The sequence below is a fragment of the Manduca sexta genome, chromosome 15 (assembly GCF_014839805.1).
Source record: "Manduca sexta isolate Smith_Timp_Sample1 chromosome 15, JHU_Msex_v1.0, whole genome shotgun sequence".
Taxonomy (NCBI): Eukaryota; Metazoa; Arthropoda; class Insecta; order Lepidoptera; family Sphingidae; genus Manduca; species Manduca sexta.
Genome location: NC_051129.1, coordinates 7,485,550 through 7,509,580, shown reverse-complemented (window position 1 = coordinate 7,509,580; position 24,031 = coordinate 7,485,550). Strand labels below are relative to the sequence as shown.

The 24,031-nt window shown below is 34.2% G+C and overlaps 1 protein-coding gene across 1 annotated transcript in view; it reads right to left on the bottom strand.

Annotated features, from left to right (window-relative positions):
• The window catches only part of LOC115450330 (regulating synaptic membrane exocytosis protein 1), a 104,155-nt gene extending 83,448 nt beyond the window's left edge, over positions 1 to 20,707 (bottom strand). The window contains exon 1 of the mRNA XM_037438973.1: positions 20,639 to 20,707. The gene's annotated coding sequence lies outside the window, so the exon portion shown is untranslated. The remainder of the gene's footprint in view (positions 1 to 20,638) is intronic.
• Between the last annotated feature and the right edge of the window lie 3,324 nt (positions 20,708 to 24,031).

The following is a 24,031-nucleotide window of genomic DNA, read 5'->3' as shown; positions in this document are numbered from 1 at the left end:
CGCTATTAAGTCTAATTAGAAATTATAACATGCACTTCTACGGAAGGAGGATTTCAATATCTACGCACTTGTGTCCTAATAATTTGACTAGACTAAATTTCCTTTAATTACACAAAAATACATGCTTCATTTTCGAACCAACCCGTCAAACCCAAGAAGTAAAATATCCAAATGAATTACCCATTAGCGGCAGTAATTAGTTTCAGAGAAAAACTATCAATAATGTAGAAGATGAAGCCACTAATAGATTGATTGTGTATCGAGAAACGACGGGCTGCGGCCGCTTGCTTAACGACCCGTGCCCCCTTTTAATCCACATCGACTCCACTTACAACACGTTAATCAAGTTTCTTTTTACTGGGAGAAGAAACATTGCATTGTGTTAACTTTACACACACTCACGCCTTTTATAGGTAAGAAGAGACGCAATTGGTGCACTCACTTTTCGCCGTACGTTTTCCGTCCCATCTTGTGGTGTGCCAATGTCTACAAATTCCAGCTAGATGTGGTATTACCATGGAACAAGACGCCACTGTAATATACGCACGAAATTGGAAAAACATGCGAGTTAGACTTGCGCAGCGAGGATTCCATAAAAACTTATAGGTAGGATAACTAAGTATATACTAAGTTTAAACTTGACAAATTTAAGTTTCCTGGTCGATCTTTGGACACCTTTGCACCAACCGCAAATAATAAATTTGTAATGATTTTTCTTTAATATAATATGTGCTGTAAGACATAGCTTTTTGTCAAACTTAATGATTTTGGGTCGATGGGAATGCCCTATAGAATATGATGCCCTTCTAAAATTGCAAAATATGCGAATAACTATATGTGACATAAATGATCATATCTTTTGATCGTGTTAGTTTACAAATTTTATTTTTTCACAGCTGAAATAGCCTGGAGACCCGTGTATTTGATAAAAATGTCTTGGCAGATATGTAGATATACCGACGGACAATATCTTATAAGGGTTCCTTTTGAGGTACGGGACCCTAAAATACGGTAATTCTTTAAGTGTTATAAAGAAATTAATGAAACTTGAAACTAATTTGATAACCATCGACAAAAGTAGTATAAAAGTGTCTCGACCTTTGTCTACTGACTCTGAAAAAAGTTTTAATTTTATTCTGCCATTCTGGTCGTATTTATCCACAATTGGACCATTTATTTTTATGGTAATGTACACTGATTAAAGATATTTCACTTAATTCGGCGTGAGTCGGTATTTCATTAGTAATTTTCTTTTCTTAGAGAATATAACAATCGACGTCTTTTAGCTTTGTTAAAATAGAAAGTTTTAGGTTAATAAATAATTTTGAATCTGGGCCAAAAGCAAAAATTAAATCTTGGTTTATTGCGTCTAAAGAGGTTCATTAAAACTTTTGTATGTACCTGATATGATTGATATATAATTAAAAAGAAAAATACTTGCCGCATATGATTTGTCCATCTCTTTTTCAAGTGTAGAAATGTAAAGTGTTTAAAAGTTTGTTTGTGGATCATAATATCTAAGACTACAGGACTGATTCTGAATTATTTTACTAATAGTAACGTACATTATCTTTGTGCCATATTATAAGAAATGCCTTAGCCACAAACATAAGCTGTTATGAATTGGCCCATTATATATATTACATATACTTATACCTACCATATACCTATATATTATTATTTTAACAACCTTTATAAACCACTACAATAAATTGATTTGAACAAACTGAACATCTCTAACACTTTTACGCTTGTTTGTTCTAAGAATTATAGTTGTTAACTTCAATGTAATTCGTACAATTCTTCCCTTTACAAACTGTCTTGTATTTTCAAACGCTTGCTAGTTTGTAAAATGTCAAAGGCACTAACGCTCCCGGTGTTCGCATCTAAATAAGCAAATCTTAACCTATTATAATCTATTTAATAAAAGAAAGGTAATGCCCAAATTGTGATGTAGGTATCTTCCGGCGGATATAATTTAAGGATTTGAAGTATTAGTAGAATTTAAGTTTTATTTCTTCCTGACGTGATAAGCTGTTTTGACTAGATGTAATGATATACTGATGGTAAGTTTGCAATGCAGTCATTAGAATTATGCCGGCCTTACCAAATATCTATCAATAGAAGATCTCGAATCATGAATTGTCTGAACACATCACTATGTTGGGTTTTCACAATGTTTACGGAGGTTGCTATCCAGGCGGATATAAAAAGAAATGGTTTCCTTCCACCAGTAAATTGCTATTCTATCGCTTTATTCGGCAACGAACATAAGATTAATAACTGGTAGTTACATGCTCAATTATTTAACATCAATCTGTTCAGACGAACATAAAACATTGATTTCAAAATCTGTCAATCAGTTTCATCAATCTATCAATATGAAGATCATTAATAAAAAATAATAAAACCTATAGGTATATAAATGATTGTTATATTCCGAAAGAAACTAAAATTTCGCAGATTTCTCGGTTAAATCGATTCTTTTTTCTAGGACAACTGTATAAGCGTATCGATATTTATGAATTATTATTACCTTACTTAATGATATGGATGTATTCTAACGTACAACTGGCTGTCCACGCATATATAATATTGCATTATTTTCCTTGTCTGGCCGAATGTTCTATGTACCCGAGCTGTAATACTTAAGTTATTACACTAGATTAACTTATTCCGTAACTTTCCGTCTCCCAACTAATTACTTAGAGACATCTTAAGGGACGCTAAGGGCACTGTGAAAATGCTGTCAACCGTAAATTACATGACAGGTTGACTACAGTTTACTGTACCTTCTGTAACGGGTCTTCGTGGACGCTTTTGACATGGGTACAGTGGCAAGACAATAAACTAATGCAGATATTGTATGATTATAGTGATGTAATGTTTCATGTTGTCAATGGCCAAGTTTAGAATCCGTATTTTAGAGCAAAATAAAGTAGTGCATAGAGTTATTTCTGATCTTAGATTTTAGATTCTTACCAAGTCTTGTGTCTTAAATACCGAGAACGACGAGAGACTTTCAAACCCAAAACACTTCAACTCGGAACAAATGTTTGCAAAGCACACATTTTTTTGCGGAAATTCAGCCCCATCAAAACAGTTCCCCACCACGGAGAATGTTAATTCTGAACTGACATATATTACTTGATGTTTTTGTACGTAAAAAGGTATACAGTAAACAATATGGCTTGTACTCAACGATTTGTATTGTTGAAAGTAAATGACAAACTACTTACTCCATTGTTACCTACAATCGTTCCAAAAAAGTAGAATAAAACATAAATGGTTTCAGTAGTACAAATATCAAACATAAACACAATAGCCATTACCCACTTGTAGCTCTGCCTATTTTGTGTTAGCATTGTACTAATAATAATTTGTTCGTTATATAATATGGTTTACTCGAAATTGTTTTGTTTGTTGAACTGAACACATTATTACAATTACATTATTTACTATTGAAACAAAATTAAAAAAATAAATTGCCATAATAACGTACCGTATTACATTATAAATGTAATGACTTCACTGTATTATTTTTTATGAAATGAATAATTTATTTGTTTTTAAAAACTATTGTATTTATAAATAGCTTTTGCTCGCGTCTTCGACTGTGTGAAAGAGTTTCCCAGAATGGAAAGTAGCCTATATCCCTTTCAGGGGTCTCAAATTATCTCCATACAAAATTTTATCGAAATGCGGCGTAGGTTTTGAGTTTATTGCGTTCAGGCAGGCAGACAAATGCGGCGAAGGACTTTGTAAACTTTTTAAAATATATGTTTTAGAATCTTATAAGAGGTATGATTCCGTCATACATGATTATAGCGTAAATTTAACAGTTTACGCAGCGCATGCAACAGAAGCTCTAAGAAGGAAAAAAATCACCCGTTTTTGCAACATTTTTCATTTACGCTCTGCTCCTATTGGTCACGTCGTGTTGTTATATAGCCTATAGCCCTCCTCGATACATAAGCTATCCAGCACTAAAATATTTTTTAATTCCAACTTGTAGCTCTTGAGATTAGCGCGTCGAAACAAAAAACTCTTCAGCTTTATATTAGTATAGATTTTAAACATTTATGTAACAATAATTATTTGTTTGTTCGACGTTAGCAGCAGTAGGTTTGCGGGCGGTGACGTACAGAAGATAAGACCCTCATCCTGTAGAACTATTTGGGGATAAACTGGGAAACTTAATGAGATAGCCGTCCTGCCACATTGAATCTCGAACATTGTCCTGTTAAAATATAGGTATAATTATACCACGACAAAATAAAATCATAATAATTATGTTATGATTGTATTTTGTTTTGCGTCTTAAATAAATAAATAAATTTGAAATGCGTCATTTGTTAACATTATTTATTTTTATAATATTAGGCCATGAGAAAATCATCGTGATAACTGATAAATCTCTTGGCTTTTTTTATATCAGACTTGCTCTTGTTCGCAGTAACGCTTGCATTGACTTCCGTTGCCAGGATAGAAAAAGAAAATACCTATTGACCAGATTATAAAATATTTTCATTAATAGGAAATGTATAATGTTTGAGAAATATAACATATACATTATACACGACTAACCCGAACGAAAGTTATTTTTTTATAAAATTATTCATTTCCTTCATTTATCTTTTATTATTACTGAATAAAAACGAATAACATCTGCCACAACTCTGAGCAACATTTGCATACGATCGTTTGACGCACAAAGCAATTTCAAAGGCATACGTAGTTTATATTATGTATTGCTAAGCACGACGTTCTTTCTGCCACGTCCCGAACTGTAAACGCTATAACATAAATGTTATATTCCAGTTTATATGTTAAAAGGAAAACGGGAACGCTTCGCATTCGCTGCCTAGCTTTTATTTGATTCACGACAACCTCGTTGCGCCAGTGTAAAATTAATTACAAAGATTTTTTCATCCAAGTACGGATTTCATATTTTAAATTATAGAATTGTGACTTGCTTTTAAATAAACAACTACTTACTACGTAAGAATGTCTTAAATCGCTCTCGGGTCGCAACTCAAAATTAAAACGGAGACAATAAAATTGTTTCTCAACTGTTCTTTATGCAAACCTTATCGCTATACGACTCGATCTGAGTAGTTTTTATTTCAGCACTTGAATTGTACGTTGCATTCATATTAATAGCATTATTATTGAACAAACGGAAGCGGAAGTATAGAAAAGTATTATATTTAAATTGGTTTCATAAATCTTTGCTTTGTACAAAAAATACAAATATTAGATACAAACAAAACAAATACAAATCACGGCTTTATGATCGAAGAGGTAGGCAGAGGCACAACTAGGGAATTCACTTTTCGCCGGTGTTTTCCATCCCATAATGTGATAAAGGGCGAGTCTATCGCCTTATAGGCCACATATTTGAGACTCCGGGCTAATATTGAGCAGAAAAATCAGAGTGGTGCCCTACAACGCACGCAATACAACTACGTCAAAATATAGGAATAATTTAAATACCCACTACGTTATAAAAATAATGTAATTTAGTATTTGCAAGTAAGTACAAATAACAAGATGAAGTACGTAATAAAAATAAATAGATACAATTACTAAATAAGTGGGCATATGTCATAATCTTGACTATAATAAAATTCTGGGTAAATATCACGTAAAGGATTATTATATTAGGATAAGTTACGTACCTAATGGTATGCTAGATTTTCTTTAACTTTAGATATATCTACTCACCTTAAACATATTTTTTAAGAACATGTACGGTTGTAAGTATATGTTGGCGGAGGCATGCGATAACAAGAGTAATACCTACATTAAAGAAGTAAAAAGACAGTAACTCCAGCGGGGAACAGCTGCTTTCACCGATATTGCCGTGCTCCACACGATACGTTCAAAGCTTACAAATACTGTATATTCCGACAAATCGATACCTGCTAGCCTACCCCATAACTAGCACATATTATGGCACACAGTACATACGAAATTTCCGATACACTGAACATTGCATTGTTACAAGCACATCATATGCTAAAATCAATAACTCGGACGACAGACATGTTGATATTTGATAATATCAAAGGTTATATTGTTATTCAAGAGCTATTATTAGTTGTGCTATTGTAATAAATAGAACGCATTTTTATATTTAATTATCAAATGATGGCTTGTATGTATCGCTGTACGTAATAATATTGAACTTATGAATAGCATTACTCAAACGCCAATTTTCTTTTATATCTATCGTGGAAACCAGGCGCGTTCTCATTTACATACACTTTGCTGACCCAACACCGATAAAACCCTTTTTATCGTAGTAAAAAAGGATTTCTGAGGTTCAACAAAGAATTCTTTATTATTTAGTTGAAATCGGTACATTGAACGGGCTATTCCCTCGACGAACGTCACGAAAATTGCTATCATCAGTTTTAAGGAGAAAAGTAATTTGCAAAACCTTTGTGACCATGCAACAAAGTATTTAATATGTAGATAAATATTTATTGAAAAAATCTTTCTCTTTTCACTATTCTATTATGAATAGTGAAAAGGTACTTATAAACATAAGTTATTCAGTGATGGATTATCTTTTAGAATGTTATAATAAAATGTATAGGTTTAGTCGTCCTTTGTTCAAAAAGAAGATCTAAAATAAAGTACAAAAGCGTCACAAACAGTTATCCACAAGTGTACGTTAGAAAATGATTTACAAGTAAAGCGGCGCAAGATTTCTGCTGTTTTTATTAAAATAAATTATTATACCAAAAAAATTAATAACGCCTTTCTTTCTTTAACATCAAAACTAAACAGACAAAAGGTTATCATAGATGGCGCGGACTGAGTTATTCGTTTCTATAAATAAAGTTAAGCGTAGATAAATCATAACGTACATAGTTTGCAACATAACATTTCTTCATAGTGGTGACACCAGTACAGAAGTGTGGTGCACGAAAGATAATAATATTATTACTTAATTAACTATACCTAGTATAGGTATGTCGTCGTTCTTTTAATTCAATTTCTTTTTTTCTATACTTCTATCTTGTATTATTTTATTTCGGCATTCCAGTGCATTCATAAGAAGATAGTTTAAGAAATTTACGCTGTGTTAGAATAAGGAAGATAAATATGTGAGTCGAGTGAGTGAAGCGAATTTGCCAGTCGCTGAGCGCCACGCCCGTACTGAACGATATCTTTAGCGACGTGGGCTGCTAGTTTGATACTCTGCCATTAAATTTATTAAATTTACATGTATTCAAATTCTCACTAATAAAGCGAACGCCAGCAAAGTGCAAACAGTTCACAACAATCATCCTTCCCTGTCTATTTTCTAGAATATAGTATCTGCATTACTTTCTAATGCCCGACAACACATACACCTCTGCCTTCGAAAGTAATGAGGTAGTGACTAGTCCAAATTTTCATGAAATATATCTATTACTTGGATTTTTTATGTTTGCAGTAAGTAATGGAACATAAGACAATGATAAGGTTTTCACAAAATGCATAATGATCATCTGCATGATTTATAAATTTTATTTTTTAGTCGAGTGACAGTGCCCATGATAAAAATTCGACAGCAATGAAATAAGATCAATTCGAAACGATTTAATATGTACTAAAGCTCACTCAAATGCTGAATTGATTAGATTTTCAAATACGTTTGCACGCATGAGAGCGCACATAAAATAAGAATATAGAAGCAGAACATGCACATTGCATAAACTACATTCAGTTTCCATTTGGATTGCAACGATAAAAATTTTGTTGATCATAGACTACATGGGAGCAGCGCATCGAACGACAGATCGTGCCCATCCGACCATTTATTTTCTGTTGTTCTGGCTATAAATACCACTGTAGTTATACCTGAATTTTGTATATAGAATTATTATTGACTAATATAATTATGTTTTGCTATCCCAAGAGACCGGTAGAGTAAAATTGTCTAATCTCGTTAGTACTAATGTGTTATAAGATATGAAAATGACTTAAGTAAGAACAAAAACATCAACTAGTGTTCTTCATACACTGTCTAATAAATAAATGGACGAATCTCGATATTAGAGCAAAGTTAACATAAAAATAATAAACTCACCACGACGTTACTACATTATATTACTACATACAAGAAATGATATCTATAATATAGTATTATAATATAATGCTATGAAATAATAATGGTAAATAATAATAACTTATCCTAACTATTTGTGTTAAATAAACAGCCAACAGTTTACCCTCAACTAATATGAAAGGAACACGAAATCTTACAACAAATGTATCATTAAAATCTCATTCTCCACTCCTTAATGTCATTCCTTTGCGGGAGTCCCTTGAAATGGGACGTTGAGAGTAACGACCGTGTGTAGGACGTGACACGTTTATTACTAAGAGTCTGCCGAAAGAAATAAAGCATAATGTTGATATGAACTGATAATAATTACAATGTAACTAATTTAAGCCTTTAAGTTTTACACTAGCGAAGACAATAACAACGGTGATTATTATACTAAAACATATACTGATAATTTCACTGGGCTCTGGTGATGGCTCTGGATTCCATCAATAAAATTATGCCCGATATAATTATGGCAATGATTGCGCCCTTATTTAATCGCACAATATGGTACTTCTCTGCCAATCCCTGCGGAGATATTAGCGTAAACTTATGTAACCTCAACGCCCAGACCTCACAAAACAAAAAGGATTAACGTACTCGTATATGTACTGGTAATGTAGAGCTGCTAATTTACATGGCTAGCTTTAGCATAAGCTGATTAAAATATTATCTGTGTATTTACTCGTACCGACTGCGTACATGAGAGAACAAAACGGCAGACGCCTAGAATCAGCTTTGGGTGAACAATTAAATCAGTTTGAGGTACCTGTGTACAAGGAGCGTTTCAGGTGGAGTACAGACCCCTTTGTAACGATAAGCCCATTTTATTGTCTCCGTTCGTCGCTCGCCGCTCGCCTTTATCTTTTTATTGTCGGCCCGGACCGGCATTAGCAATATGCTCCACAAGTTATGGCTTAAACGAAAACTGGAAGGCAGCAATTACTTTTTTTACTGACACAAAAATCGATATCTCACGGCTGTTATACGCTGGGTTAAAAATGTACAGGTTAGTATTTGTAACGCGTTCGGAATACCAAACTGAATCGACAAAAAATATTTTTAGTACTCAGATTGTGTTTTTATTTCACAATTGTACATAAAATATATTGGTTATAATCGTAAATATTAAGCAACACGTTACGGTAACCGTAAGGTAAGATGATCGTAATAAAACGTGTGGATATGATCCAGAAGGATTTCAGCAATGCAATGCAGCCGGCACTAATCTCCGCGTACATTTGCATATTATTTTGCATACGAGTAATGCCACTTCGTGGGTTTCGGGAATCTAGATAAGATTTCAAATTTCATTTGTTTTCTCTGTGAGTAGAATGAATAAAAAAAATATGTATTTAATTTTCATTTTAAACGACTAATGTTATATTAAGAACATTTCATATTTTATATGGCCCGCTATAAATTTTTTGTTTCAGGTGATGGACTGGCTTAACCAGGGTACTACCAAGATACACCCAAGGCGTCGTACAGTAACAACGAACAGCTTTACTGTTTGGTTTGGAGTACTCAATGAAATTGCCCGTCGCAGAAAAAACCTCAAGCTGCCTTTCTTTCTAAAAATTCAGGAAGGTGGCTTCAATTCCTTATAAAATGCAGCAGTTCGTTTGCCACTGTCGTGTGTAAAAATACACAGAATTTATTGTCTTGTTAGAAACCTGTTAGGAACACATAATAAGATCACCGAGGGCAAACTTCAGCCGCAATCAGTGTTGCAATGGATAAGCTCGTTTAGTGATAAAAAGAAATCAAGAGTCTTTTCTCAGAGAGCAAGGTTAATACTCGATAGTTTGTTGACAAGCGGCAATAATGGCACTTGTAGAACCATTTCTAACGTATTAAAGATCTCAGAAACTGTTTTAAAGACTATATTACTATACTTTGCTTTTGCTGTGCATTGTGAAAAATAAAACGCTTATTTTAGGATACCATAAATATACACAGTTAAGAACAAAGCATATAATTAATATACTTACACCTATATCAATAGTATATAGGAAGTAATGGTCATAACTCACCTTTAAATACCTTTTTATGTGGGATCAAAGGAACACACTTTTTTACGCGTTTCATAAACTTTTTTGTGTAGTTAGTACGCCTGGCAACCTTCTTAGCACCACTCACATCTAGAGTGGGTATCTAGTCCCAGGCGAATGGTATTGAAAAAGCCTCACATAGTGTGTTTCCGGTTCTAAGAGCAACTAAGACCTCTTCATCCACAGTCTTTTAAAGTTACACTAAGGAAGCGATATGAGAAACAGTGTCGGATTTGTCATGCTTTAACCTTTTTGTACGAATTGGTTCGGGGACCTTTTTTTGCTTGCAAAATAGGAACCTGGACACGAGACACGCGGGTCAACCTAAGTAGCCTATACTAAAGAAAAGTATTAATCCAACGCTGATGCGAAAGTAAATGGTGAGTTAGTTAGTCACCACGCTGTATACTCCAACTATACTCTACAGCAGTTACGTTACAGATGCATTTTTAACATTAAATTTCAGCTAAGATCTAGGCATAGTAGAAAAAACTTTAGATATTTTTTATTTCATTTGAATGACGAAACGAACATGCCGCTCGCATGATGGTTTGTGATACTACCGCCCAGGAACAATAACAACACGATACAGTATTTTGCCATACAACTTTTATTTATGAAGTACTGCGCTCATCGCTCTGACACATAAAATGATAAGCCTTGTAATACCATTTATACGTAATAACGCTGAATACAATATACTCCAAACCGAGGAACAACAGTGGACACACACTGCAGCTTGGCGGTGGAAATAGACATTGTGGTGGTACCTACCCAGTCCGCCTTGCATATGAGTGACCGTCAATTAAATAACAATATAACTTTATATATTGCGTAAATTATGAAATGAGCTTGTTGTTCGCCTAACCGACTACCCGTAGACACTAGTAAGTAGAAACATCACACACAATTTCGGAAGGGTATTTCATACTCCATAATTTCTCTAAAACATACAGTATACAATTTCAGAATCTCTTAATAACTATTACATAATAAATAATAATTGTACTTTGAATATTCACAATCGACGTCAAAATAAAAACGATTCCTATTAATAGTATGTAATAAGGTACCATTTATAAAACACTTTATGATTAAGGATATGACTATTCAAGCATACTTTGGTATTTCTATATGTTTTTAGTTATAATTTCTTTACAAGTGTACGCTTCTAAGAGACCTGTATAAAATTAAGTTTAAAACTCAAATTACCCTTAGTCCACTCAAGGCAGTAGCAAATGAATTTCACGAGGTACTTAGCAGCACAAAATTCAGAACAATCCTAAAAGGTTGGAGTACCGTGTCAAGGAATATTCATCACGTGTAATGACGGCTGAAAGTACCTACATCACAAATCGAATAAGATATAAGTACGCAAAATATAAATATTCTTTATAAAATGTTTGTTTTTAACCATTCGTCGTAAATAAATGTAGCTTTTGGAATGAGATTGTGTGAGGCATACGGTGTCAACACAAAATACAGTATGGTGAACGTTAGACTTAACAGTTGTGATATTTGTTATAAATTAACGCCGAAACTCCCACACGGATTTGGATAAAAGAAAAATGCTCATCGGTGTATGGAAGTCCGTCCCGCATAATTTAACTTTGTATGAAAGTGAAAATTACACGCACAATGAATAATGTACTTCCAAATAAAATAAAAATCGTTGTCTTTTAATGAGGGATTTTCGTAGAATTATATATTTTTCTTTGTTAGTTTTGAACAAAGGTTGTTTCTTCCTAGAGAATGGCGATAGGATAATTATATATAATCAACGATCTTCCGAGTTCAGAATAAAAACTCAGATATTGTAATGTCTGATTATAATATAATAAATAATATGACAATATAAGTATCGGAAATGAACACGATAATAATAGAAATATATTTTCTTCACAGAATAATATCATACAGACTAGCCCAGAACTGTCAACAAAAATGTTAAAAATAGAGAAATATCTAATTTTTCGTATAAAAAAATAAACTATGAATAGGAATATCAATATCAAACGAAAATAAATTCTAAAAGTATTTCTTTGATTACTTTGAGTAACATATTTGAGCGCAATGCTTTTGTTAATAACTTAATGTTCAAATTAGCCAATATAGAATCAATCTTCTTGATCACATTCTTTATAACTGAAGGTCGTATCCGTCTTGGAACGACTTGACAGAGACGATGACAAGCTACCTCTCCGTGCCCTCCTGTCTTCGATTTTCCTCAGGGCAGTTTTAATAGGAAGTCCTTATATTTTATCCTTATCGTTCATAGTTTTTATTTCATCAGACCAGCGGGTAGGTGATCGCCCACGTGGGTTTCTACCGTCTACTCCCCAATAATCATTAGTTTGTCTAAGTTATCTGGCTGTCTTCGCGCAATGTGACCAAAATAACTTAAGACTCGATGGTAGCATATTGTTGAGAGCCTAGTCTTAATCTTCAATTGAGCAAGGATGGACTTGTTGGTACGTCTTGCTGTTCATGGTATGCGTAACATTTTCTTCAACTGGAAATTTCAAAAGCCTCAATCTTTTTTTGGTAGTCTGCGTGAATTGACCATGATTCGAAGCGTATTTATAAAGGAATATCGAGAATATAAACGTTCTCACGAGTTTCACTTTAGTTGTCTTAAAACATTTTTGTCTTTCCAGATCGTCGTCATCTCGCTCATAGCAACCTTTTTCATTAGCATACGCCTCCGGATTTCCTTTTCGTAGCTTCCCTGATCGCTTATACTTAAGCCAGTTCTGCCAGTTTAGTCAATGACCATAACTCTTATTTTTGCTTTATTTACCGAAAGCCATGTGCTATCTCACTTTCTTGTTTTACCCTACGAAATATTTCTGCAGAATTGTGCTCAGAAGATGCAAAAACATAGTGTCATCCGCATATCGGAGATTACTGATCTTGGTATCTCCCACCGCCTAGCCTCGCTTCCGCCTATCTACCCTTCTAAGGCTCTCCTTGTTATAAACTCGCCATAGATGTTGAAAATAAAGGGAGACAAAACGCATCCCTGGCGTACTTCATTCTCCAGCTTGAAGGAACCTGACACGACATCATTAACTCTGACCATAGACTCTCCATCGTCGTATAAACTCGTGATCAGTCTCACTCAATGCACGGGTACTCTCATTTCTTGAATTATTGTCCACAGGGGTTCCCATCTATCGCAGTCAAATGCTTTCGAATAGTCTATAAAGCAAATGAACATTGGCACATTAAATTCACGGCTCTTCTCTATCATTTGCCTCAGGTTGCCTATTTACTCTCTAATACCGCGGCCTTTGACGAACCGATCCTGCTCATCTGGCATTTGCCGTTGCAGGTATGATTTAAGCCATCTATTCATGATATAAAAACCGTTCGAAAATTTCCACATGATTTTGAGGAACCCTTCTTGTGTAGCAGGGTCAGAAGTGACTCTTTCAAGTCTTTAAGCCATCTTCTAGTCCTCCAAAGCTGGTTATAGAATCAATAATTGTCTTATGTAATTAGAAAAAAATAAGCATTGCAACGAATATCTATAAAAAAATAGCGTAATTCTATTTAAAAATATTTAATAAATTATGTATAATTTCACAGTGCCGTACACTCTCTTTAAAGAGCGGGACAAATTGGGCATTCTCCTTTAGTACACAGATAGATCACTTTCTGGAACAGCATGTATCTTTATACCGCCTTCCCATTTCTTCTTTCCTTCTCTTCCTAACTTTTATCCGGGAAATTCAATTTGGCAAGCTGAGACAAGATAATATTAACCTACTTGCACAACTTACTAAAATCTACAGTTCAGATGTCCTTTGCGCGCATATTCGGGTTTGAATTTTATTTAATATTGTTTATTATCCCTACAACTTACTAGAAGCTATCAATGACATTGTGGAACAATCTTAAATCGCCTTGTATATACTTATTAAGATGCCAGTCACGTACCAGCCAGAGGTCAATCACTCATTCTACCAAACGGATTTTTAATCCGTCCCATCGCTTTATATTACTTAGTTTATGTTTGAGCTTTGAAACCCGTATAGACCATTAATTTTGGTGCAATATCTAAAAAAACTGACCCATGGAACGAGTTGTCTAAATAAATATAATTAACCTACGTCAAGACAATATAAGTTAACGTTTTCATAATTCATATATTTCATACATTTAAGATAGTTCTATTTGGGCCAACTTGGGCATACATAGACATGTGAGCAAGCGCTATTCAACGCCTAAGGTCAAAGTAAATTGAGGTAGACTTAATCAAAGATCAGATTAATGGGCTCCTAGGTGAATGACGCAAGGTAAAATAAAACTAACGAGAATACGAAGATTGATTCAACTATAAGAAATGGAAGCTTTGAGTTGTAGTAGTTCCATTTACATGGAAAGAACCTAACAAGATATTTATTTATATCATGCGCGTATTTTAAAATCAGCGGTTCGTATTTTAATATCATTTTAGAAGCTCTATACAGCAATGGGTCACCATCATAACATTTTAGCTTTGCCGATAGGCAATTTCGTTCACATTTTAAGTGCTCGACACAGGGCAGCCATAGCGACTTGCCATTTCGATATTACGCTTAAACGAGTTGCCGAAATGCAATATCAAAACAACGGTTAAAACGTGAGGTTTCGATGCAGCCATTGAATATGGGAAGATGTTAAAATTCGATGCAACGTCGGTAGCCACAAAATCAAGTCATATACGTACCTACGAGTACATAATATTAGCATCACGCTTGTGTTGATCGATTTTAACATTTTTGGGCCATAATAAATAGTGTAATATACTTTTGCTTTTAAAATCTCATTCATTTTCTGTAAATTTTATTTTTAATTGCTCACGGTTTCGCTGGCGTATAAGAGTTTTACGGGATAACAAGTGGCCTGTCCTTTATTATTGTTTTATAATACCTTTTTTAGAACTTTTTAAGAGGTACAATTCTGTCATACGTAATTGTCGCATAACTTTAACAATTTACGCGCACGCAAAGGAAGCTCTTAAAATAAATATTTTTTTCCCCATTTTTTCATTACTTTTCGTGAATGCTCCGCTCCTATTGGTCATAGCATGATGTTATATAGTCTACAGCCTTCCATGATACATTTATCGAGGAAGGCTGTAGACTATATAACATTCACAAAAAATCTTTTATTGCCCGTTGGCTATCCCAGACTAATAGATTTTTCAATTCGAACCAGTATTTTCTGAGATTAGCGCGTTGAAGCAAACAAACTCGTCAGCTTTATATAATGGTATAGATTAAGGGTTTGCTTGCTTAAATTGTGAAACCGCTGAAATCTTAGTTCCAATTTCTAGATCAGGCCATCGAAGTTTTTATTAATATTTACATTTTAGAATCAATTGAGTTGTCCGAGATTGAAATCAGAGTTCTGTTACTTCATGGTATAAGAACAATTTGTAGGTGCCACTAATTATTCCTGTAAATGCACCCATAGGTTCACCTTAAAAGTGTAACTGCTTTCCTAAAAAGAATTGTATAATTGTTATATAACTTGCATTACCTAATTATGATTTTAACTTTTTAATAGTTAGGTATAGATATTAGTATTGGTGCGTTTCCAACACATTTAGTTTAAAGTAACAAGTTTCATTCGTTCACCAACATTTTCAATTACGAGAATAATAATGCAACTAAAATTATTACCAGCCACATACGTGTATTTGCGATGTTTATTCAGTTTCCGCGAGTTAACATCTTCCGTCGCGAGAACACATTATCTGGATGAAGAATTTCAAACCTAGCTCCAGGTAAGTATTCTTGTAACCTTTATTTTTCATGGCAAATAATATTGTCTATGTAAAATATTTAAAAATCTATAATGTTATTAATGTGATAATCATTCTGCCTTTCAACGTTTTTAAGAGTACGAACTAACACGTTATGATAAAAATTCTTTGAGGATAATTCTCACTCTACCAAAAAGGAATATGCATTACATTAGTAATATGAAAACAGCGTCAAAAAGAGATGTAATTGGAGATAAACTTCAGCGCTTATACTAGTCAATCAGATAATAAGATCTAAGAAAAGACATACACATATGATATGTAACATAACGTCCTAATACTAAAATATATTCTGTAATATCATATAATTAAATAAATTGTCTCACATTAATTTATAATATATATATATATATATATATATATATATATATATATATATATATATATATATATATATATATATATATATATATATATATATATATATATATATATATATATATATATATATATATATATATATAATGATAACTATGATAACTAACTTACCTCGGGAAATATGTATACGTTTATAAAACTTCTCCCTACGCCTGAAAAGGGGAAAAAGCATACCGCGATGCATTTAAGTACGTTACTTTAAAAATCAACACATTTGTGTTCTTAAATCGCGCTAAGATCGATACGATATTTTCGATCAACGGAGGACGTCAAGTGAAAGCTTTGAAGTGTTAGTTCTATTTCCAAATTGAGCTACATTCGGCGTTGGTTTGTCGATTCAGTTTAAATTCCAAATTCTTGTTATTTGGAAAACCTACTGCAATACAAATTACAATCTATTTATGAACTTATTGATTTGGGAAATTTGAAAAAGGAAGTGACGCTGAATTTGGCATTCCAAGTATTTTCATAAGAAATAAAGCTACGTTTTCATAATTAAATACTGGCTCCATTTTATTCACGGACGATGAAAATGACAATTGATGTTAAGGACGATCGTCACTCTACAAGATTCTTTTACTAGATTACTTTTAAAGATATGCCGAGCTTTACGGCACCACATAACACGTACGCACGGGAGTGTCAGTTTATTATTATAACGTAGCAAATAAATGAATTACGTAGTTTGGCTCTAGGCTCTTTCTGCCCTTAGATAGCCTTGTTATTAATCTATTACCTAAACGTCTCTCGACATGGCAATGTAATTTATAGATCATCCACAGTATAAAATCATCTACCAGTGGAAACGGCATCTATATGTTTTTTTTACTAACAATACCTTATCATCCAGATTTGACTCACCGGGGTAACCCAAATATTTATTGCGATATAGGAATGGTACTTACGCCTCTCGAGTCATAATTGGCTCTTAGAGTTCTGCGCCGCGGAGGTCGTCATTTATTAGATTTCAGTTGAATGATAACCAGGTTATTCTAGTTAAAATTCATTTACCGACTACAGTGAGCTGCCGGGAAACCGAATTTCAAAGCTTTGTTTCACTCTTGATGCCGCGGCGTTATCCGATAAATGGAAAGAACTGGAACTCGGAAGTTTAAATTTTCAATTATTCAGTTTAAACAACACGTACGTATAGTTTGTCCCGAATTACTATACTAACACCCAAGCCAAATTTAAATAATAGCTAGTATAATTTTCTTCATCACCAATAACTGAAATCATTAATAACCTTAAAAATACCTTGAAGGCCAGAGGCGCATCATATAATATTTTTCATTTTTGTCTTTTTAGGCATAAGATGCTTCAATTTTATTTTACACTTTTAAAAAATATTAGTTATGAATGAGCTAAATTATATTTATGGTTATTAAAAGCAAAAAGCTACACACATTTATTGCGAACTTGTAAAATCTATAAAACGTGGGTGGCAGCTAGATACGTTATAAACACTAAATAAACATTTGCCCGAAACTCATTTTACGAAAACCTTTATCTTTAAGGGTTTAAAATTGAATGTGGTAGTTGTATAAGAAAAACATACATTTAAGTAATATTAATAGAATCACAATTTTTTTAAATTATTTTTCTATATTGGTAAAATGATAGTGCACAAAAAAATATAAGTCAACTTTTTAAATTTTTAAGGGAAGTCATAAAAACTGGCATAATATGGTGGATGGTCGTCTTGGCGCTGATGAATGGTGACTTTAATATAAAACCATTGGTCCTTTAAGCGAAGAGCGTAATATATAAAATAATTATAAGAGGTCATTTAACTCTTTTGTGTGGAAGTCGTTTTTAAGTTAAGTTGCTTATCGTAGAAATTGCTATCACAATGGTTACATGGAGCATTCTTTTAGAATTACTTAAATGGCCGTATCCAGACGAAAAACCGTATGAAAATATAATTGCAACTAAGATTTTTCATCAAGTAAACCCAATATATTTTTTTTATGATTATAGAATAGCATTTCAATAATAAAAAAAAAACTAATGATGATTTACGTCTTCTTCTAAAATACTTCGTTAAACAATTGTGAAAGCATGCGGCATCTGAATTTTATTCAGGTAACACTAATAGCTTGTGTGATACATTGATAAGTATTGATTTTGTCAATATAATTAGAGCGGCTGAATTATTTACAATGAACGAGCACCAAATATTAGCTGTTCGTAGCATAATCAGTAGCTATACTAGATGTGTAAGTCATTAAATTAACGACAGGCTATAGCTCAGACAGTCAGTGTTGACAAACCACAATGACAACTGTTATTGCAAAAAAGTTACGATTTTTTCAAGAACACATAACATAGCTGGCGAAATGTGAATATGATAAACCTCAGCCTACTTCTAACACAGAAAAACTCTGTGCTAAATTAAAAACATAGGTACTTATTAAATATACACGTACGCAAATAACCATACTAAACGGAATTGACCTAAATGTGATGGGCAATACCGCAAACAAGCTATCAAAATGTATCTGAAGGCAACGCAACGATGCAGCCATAGGACTTTCACTATATTAGGTATATAGTAATAATTCATTAACAAAATTTGTTTAAATATGTCAGATATTCAACTAACAAATAATAGGATCAAACAAAAATCAGTAAATAATGTCATTGAATAATAAATCTTGTCGACTTTTGAAGAGATAACGCTTCCAGTGCTGTGACGTGTACAAATCTATAACTAAGCAACATATTTTGGTGATGTACGTCATACATGCGTAATTGACCTACAATGCACATAAACAATTTGTTACAAACATACTCAATATTACGCAGCAAACCCATTTGAAAATTAACAACACAGCACAAACATATACATATAATGAAATAGATAATAAGTAAACCATGTGTGGACGAATAATGCGACGCTGCGGACACATTTATAACGATTATTTCCCCGTTACGAATAATACAATAACAATAATATTTAAATCACTAATATTTGTTATTGTCGATCGCGTATATTGATAATTTGTTTTATCATAATGTTATTTAACAGATTCTCAATCGATTTCCTGTTAACACGAACTATTCCGCTGATTTTTTAAAGATGTTTAAAATTTATCTATTTTTTGTGGAAATAAATTTATCTATACTATCTTTTATTCTACTTACTTTATTTTTATTTATTATTCGTGGCCTGGCCTGAATAAGAAGACAAAAGACTTTGTTGTAGTAAGCTTTAGCACGTCAATAGAAACAAATAAACTGACTCAATCCGCTTTCAGTACTCCGCCGCGTTGGTCAAACTATCTGTCTGTTAGGTAAGCAAATCCAGAATAATCCGCTCTGGTAATTAAATCCTGTCATTATTCATTACTCTTACATCACGAGGTCTTTAAGGGTTCAAATTTCTCGATCTAAGTAGTGGATGTTTGAGGAGCCATTGCTTCCTTATCTGTGATGAACGAATCTTTTTCAGCGTAAGTAATGTCCTTTTATATTTACTTATACATTTTCTGTCTTCTCATTCTTGTTTGTTCTCGCATTATGCTTTGATCTTTTTCTTTTTTAACAAGATCTCAAATTCAATTCAACTTATTACACTCCGCAAAGTAAGAAGTCAAATTTCTTGTTTAGTTTGTAGGCCAGATCTGTAGAAAGTTTTAATATCTTGAACGGCGACTTAATAAAAGTCCACACGATTGTATTCATCTAAATATGTCTCGTTTTAATGCACTTTGTTTTAAATATTTAGCATAATTTTGTGTTTTCTCTGAAGCTCACTAGATAGTATAATAGTCCGTACTTCATACAAAAGATGTCGGTTTCTGTGTGGACACTTTACTGATACAACAAAAGCACTTTCTTCGCTAAAACTCTGGCTGTTGCAGTGGTTTTAAAAACCACGTTCCGCGATTCCATTTGTACGTAAATGGAAATGTTGAACATGAATGAGTTTATGTCTTATCTACGAACGTATTAGCGACACATCAAAATAAATGTGTATGTACAGAGGAGTCTTTACGACCTATATAATGAATGAAATACCTTTATAAGTTAAACTGCTAACAACTAACCCATTATCTTCGTTTATCGTCATACATTCAACAGGTACACAGCTATGTCGTTTCCAGACACCCAGCAAAGGTGAAATAGCTTTTATAACACGTACGACAGCGGCCGCGACAGCGACGACAGCTCGCGGGCGCTCAGCGGTACCATGCTGGTTGAGACCTAGGGCGGGCCGACTGGGCTAACAGTATATGACAACTATACGGGGTGAATGGGAGCAATTAAATTATTACTTACGCGGGGAGCGTGGTCTGGATCGGAGTACAACACTTGTTGTGGTGTGTGAGGCCGCGTGGCCGGGCTGCGGCAGACTGTTGCTCCCGGGCCCGCTTCACTTGTTACGTGCCACCCGCCCGCCCTGCGCGCCTGGTGCCGCCCTCCGCGCACCGCTGCCACCCCCGCTTCGACAACCTCCCCCCGCATCCACCAATATCACGGGTCCTTCACTTTGCAGCATCCTCACCTCACCTCACCTCACTCACCTAAGTACCCACATCTATCTTTATAGCTCGCCTCACAGGTGCAAGTTGGCGAGGCGCTGCTCGCCAGTCGGCGCTCACCACCTCTTTCGTCTCGGTCTGGAAGGTCATTTTATTCATTCAACAATTATTATTCTAACGCTTCTAAGAAACGCGTAAGTACTTATATAGTTATAAAGTTGATGTCTTCTCAAAACTTAATAAGTAAATGTAGGATGAGGGAAATACTGACCTATCCTTAAATAAATTATCATGTTTTATCAAACAATTATTTTTAATTAATCTTATTTATCCCTGTCTATAACCATCTCTTGAAATAAATAAAAAGATACCCAGGTTCTAACCGTCGTCGCATACCGCTATAATTTATAAAGCTTAAGTTATGACTTATTTATACGTATTTCATAATATCATTACCGATACCTACGAATATGTCAGTACGAATACGAGTACTTATGTACCAAAAGTATGTTATTTTGGAATAAAGTTTTATTCATTATTATGTTTATTTTGACAGGAATGTAGGACTATGTCGGCGTGGCGTAGTTGTATTGCACACAAGGTATGAAACCGCTCTGAGGTCTTGGTTCGATTCCCAGGCCGGGCAATGTGGGTTTCTTGTTCTCAATATCAGCCCGGTGTCTGAAATTTCTGTCCAATATGAAGTTAGTCTCGCCCCCTATCACATAATCGGACGGAACACACAGGCGAAAAGTGAGTGCCATAGTTGCATCTCTGCCTACCTCTCTACGGATAAACGCGTGATGTATCTGTGTTTGTGTAGGTAGATAAGTAAGTATATCTTTTTTTCTCTCTCTTAGCGTTCACTTTAGTATCTCAAATAATTGAAACGATGCTAATATAAAATATTGCTTTAGGCTCTCAACATCATATTTTAACATCGTTTTAATTATTTAGTACCGTATTAAATATTTGACCAACTCTAGTCGCCTTGACCGTATGGTCAGGGGACCTATTCTTTTTGTGGGGCGAATCCATCTTTATGCAAATGCATGTGGTCTAAGCGAAGGACAGCTTTTATAGCTTCATAGTTAAAAAGAGTCGAAAATGCTCTTCTACTTATATCTATGGCTATCAAATCAAAGCATCTTTGATCCAATTAGAAGGAGCGTAATTGCACAAGTCTGAATAGCGCCTTATGTGCTTACCTACTAATTATGTGGGTATACATGTTTACTTAGTCGTACTTATTATTTAAAACCAGGGAACTCTATACTTTATGCACACTATAAAGTACTTACACAAAAATATTTTATTTTACGTGATTTGATTGTTCTGGGATGATTCGCATGAATTTTCGACGTGGAATGGCAGCCAGTAATGTATAAAAATAGCAGCGATTATTTAATAAGCTTGATAATATCATTATTTTTAAACGTATGCATTTATTTTATATTAATTGTTAATTCCTTCCACGTCTCCATTTACAGAGAGATGGCGAGATGAAAGAAATAAATCGTCTTTTGATTTGCCCACTAAAAAGATGGCAAACCAAACTGCAGTATCTCACGTATTAAGATAAAATAAAAAAAAAACACCGAGTGCGTATCGCACTCGCACACTAATAGTACAGGATCCCTGGTACACTTTTCGTCGTTTATTACTATCAAGCTGATTTTTCGTGAGTAGCTTCCTTTTGACTAGACGCCCAAGTTTTTCTTTACAGTAATGTTGGTTAATGGTAGCTTAATAAGGGTAGCAAGGATAAAATACTCGTATGTTGATTTGACGAATATTAAAAATTTATTACTAACCGAATTTTTCTTTGTTAATTATCGAAATAATTATCTAAATTACGTGAAAAAATATTTGTCCTACAAAATATAAGGTTTTGTTAGGGAGTCCCCTCTCTCCAACATATATCATAAACAAGGTTATGAAAAATAATTACTAACCAGCATTTTTTTTTATTGGTTATCTAACATATCTGCATAGCTTACTACTCACATTGTCGTACAAATTGCGTGGTATGTCATCTTTGTCCTACGCTTAAATTTTGTAGTACTAATACTTAATGTAAAAATAATTATTATCAAGCTAAGTGTTCAAGAATAGCTTCGTTTAAATGAAGACCCTGGGAAGGTTGTAGGCCACTTTCTATCCCGGGAAAATATATAGCGGGACTTTTATCTCGGAAAACTGGTTCACGCGCGCGAAGCCGCGAGCAGTAGCTAGTTAAACATAAAATTTATATGGTAATATATAGGTAAACTACTTAAGGTACATTTTAAACAGTCTTGTATAGGTATAACCACATCGGAATAACAACTTGGAAACATTTCCCTCTCGAGGCAATTCTTGTTGCGTTTAGTCTCCACACCAAATGCACGCCCATTCACGGATGGACATTTGTCGCGGCCCTAGGGACACAGTTAAGTGAGTATAACTCGTGATTGCCAATTCACATTGAGGCCTATGAGGGCTCGCGAATGTTTCCTGGCCGTCTCCCCTCCTGCCATCCTAAGAGAATTCCTTCTCCTTCCTCTAACCTTCCTTCCCCAGATATCCCCTCCCAACTTCCTCCAGGTCTGCAATCGCTAAGCCAGGGGATTCCAGGAGGAGTTGTTGATCGACTAAGAAGTGTAATAGTAAGCTTCTGAAATTGTGACTAAAAATAGTGAGTGCATTCTTGGAGTGTTTAATTTCTTTACACTATAAAATAATTATTAAAATACTTATTACATACACTGTGCTAACTAGTACATTCTGTACTTTCACAAATGACTGTAGGTATATAATTCGATCGATAAACGCTAAGGAGACATCAATCGTGCGTGGCGGGAGCAGATTTGCGATAATCCGCACAATTAACCAAGGGGCACGTCGCCTGCCCTACCTTCCCGGGCAGAGCGTATCACAACGTAGATTAAAATGTAATCACGCTCAGGTTCTCTAACCTTCCGTGTCTTACCTGAGTCTAGGTCATAATCATTACCTTGCGGCCTTCTTTTATTGTTAGTTTCTTAGATACAAAAAACAACCTTCTGTCGTAATGATTCAACTACTTAAGTACGATGTCAAAGCAGCCGTTATACAATAAATATCTGTTAAACGTTATAAAATAGGACAAAATGTATAGTTTTAAAATTTATCAAAATTGTTATACCACAATGTTATATTTTTTTTTTAT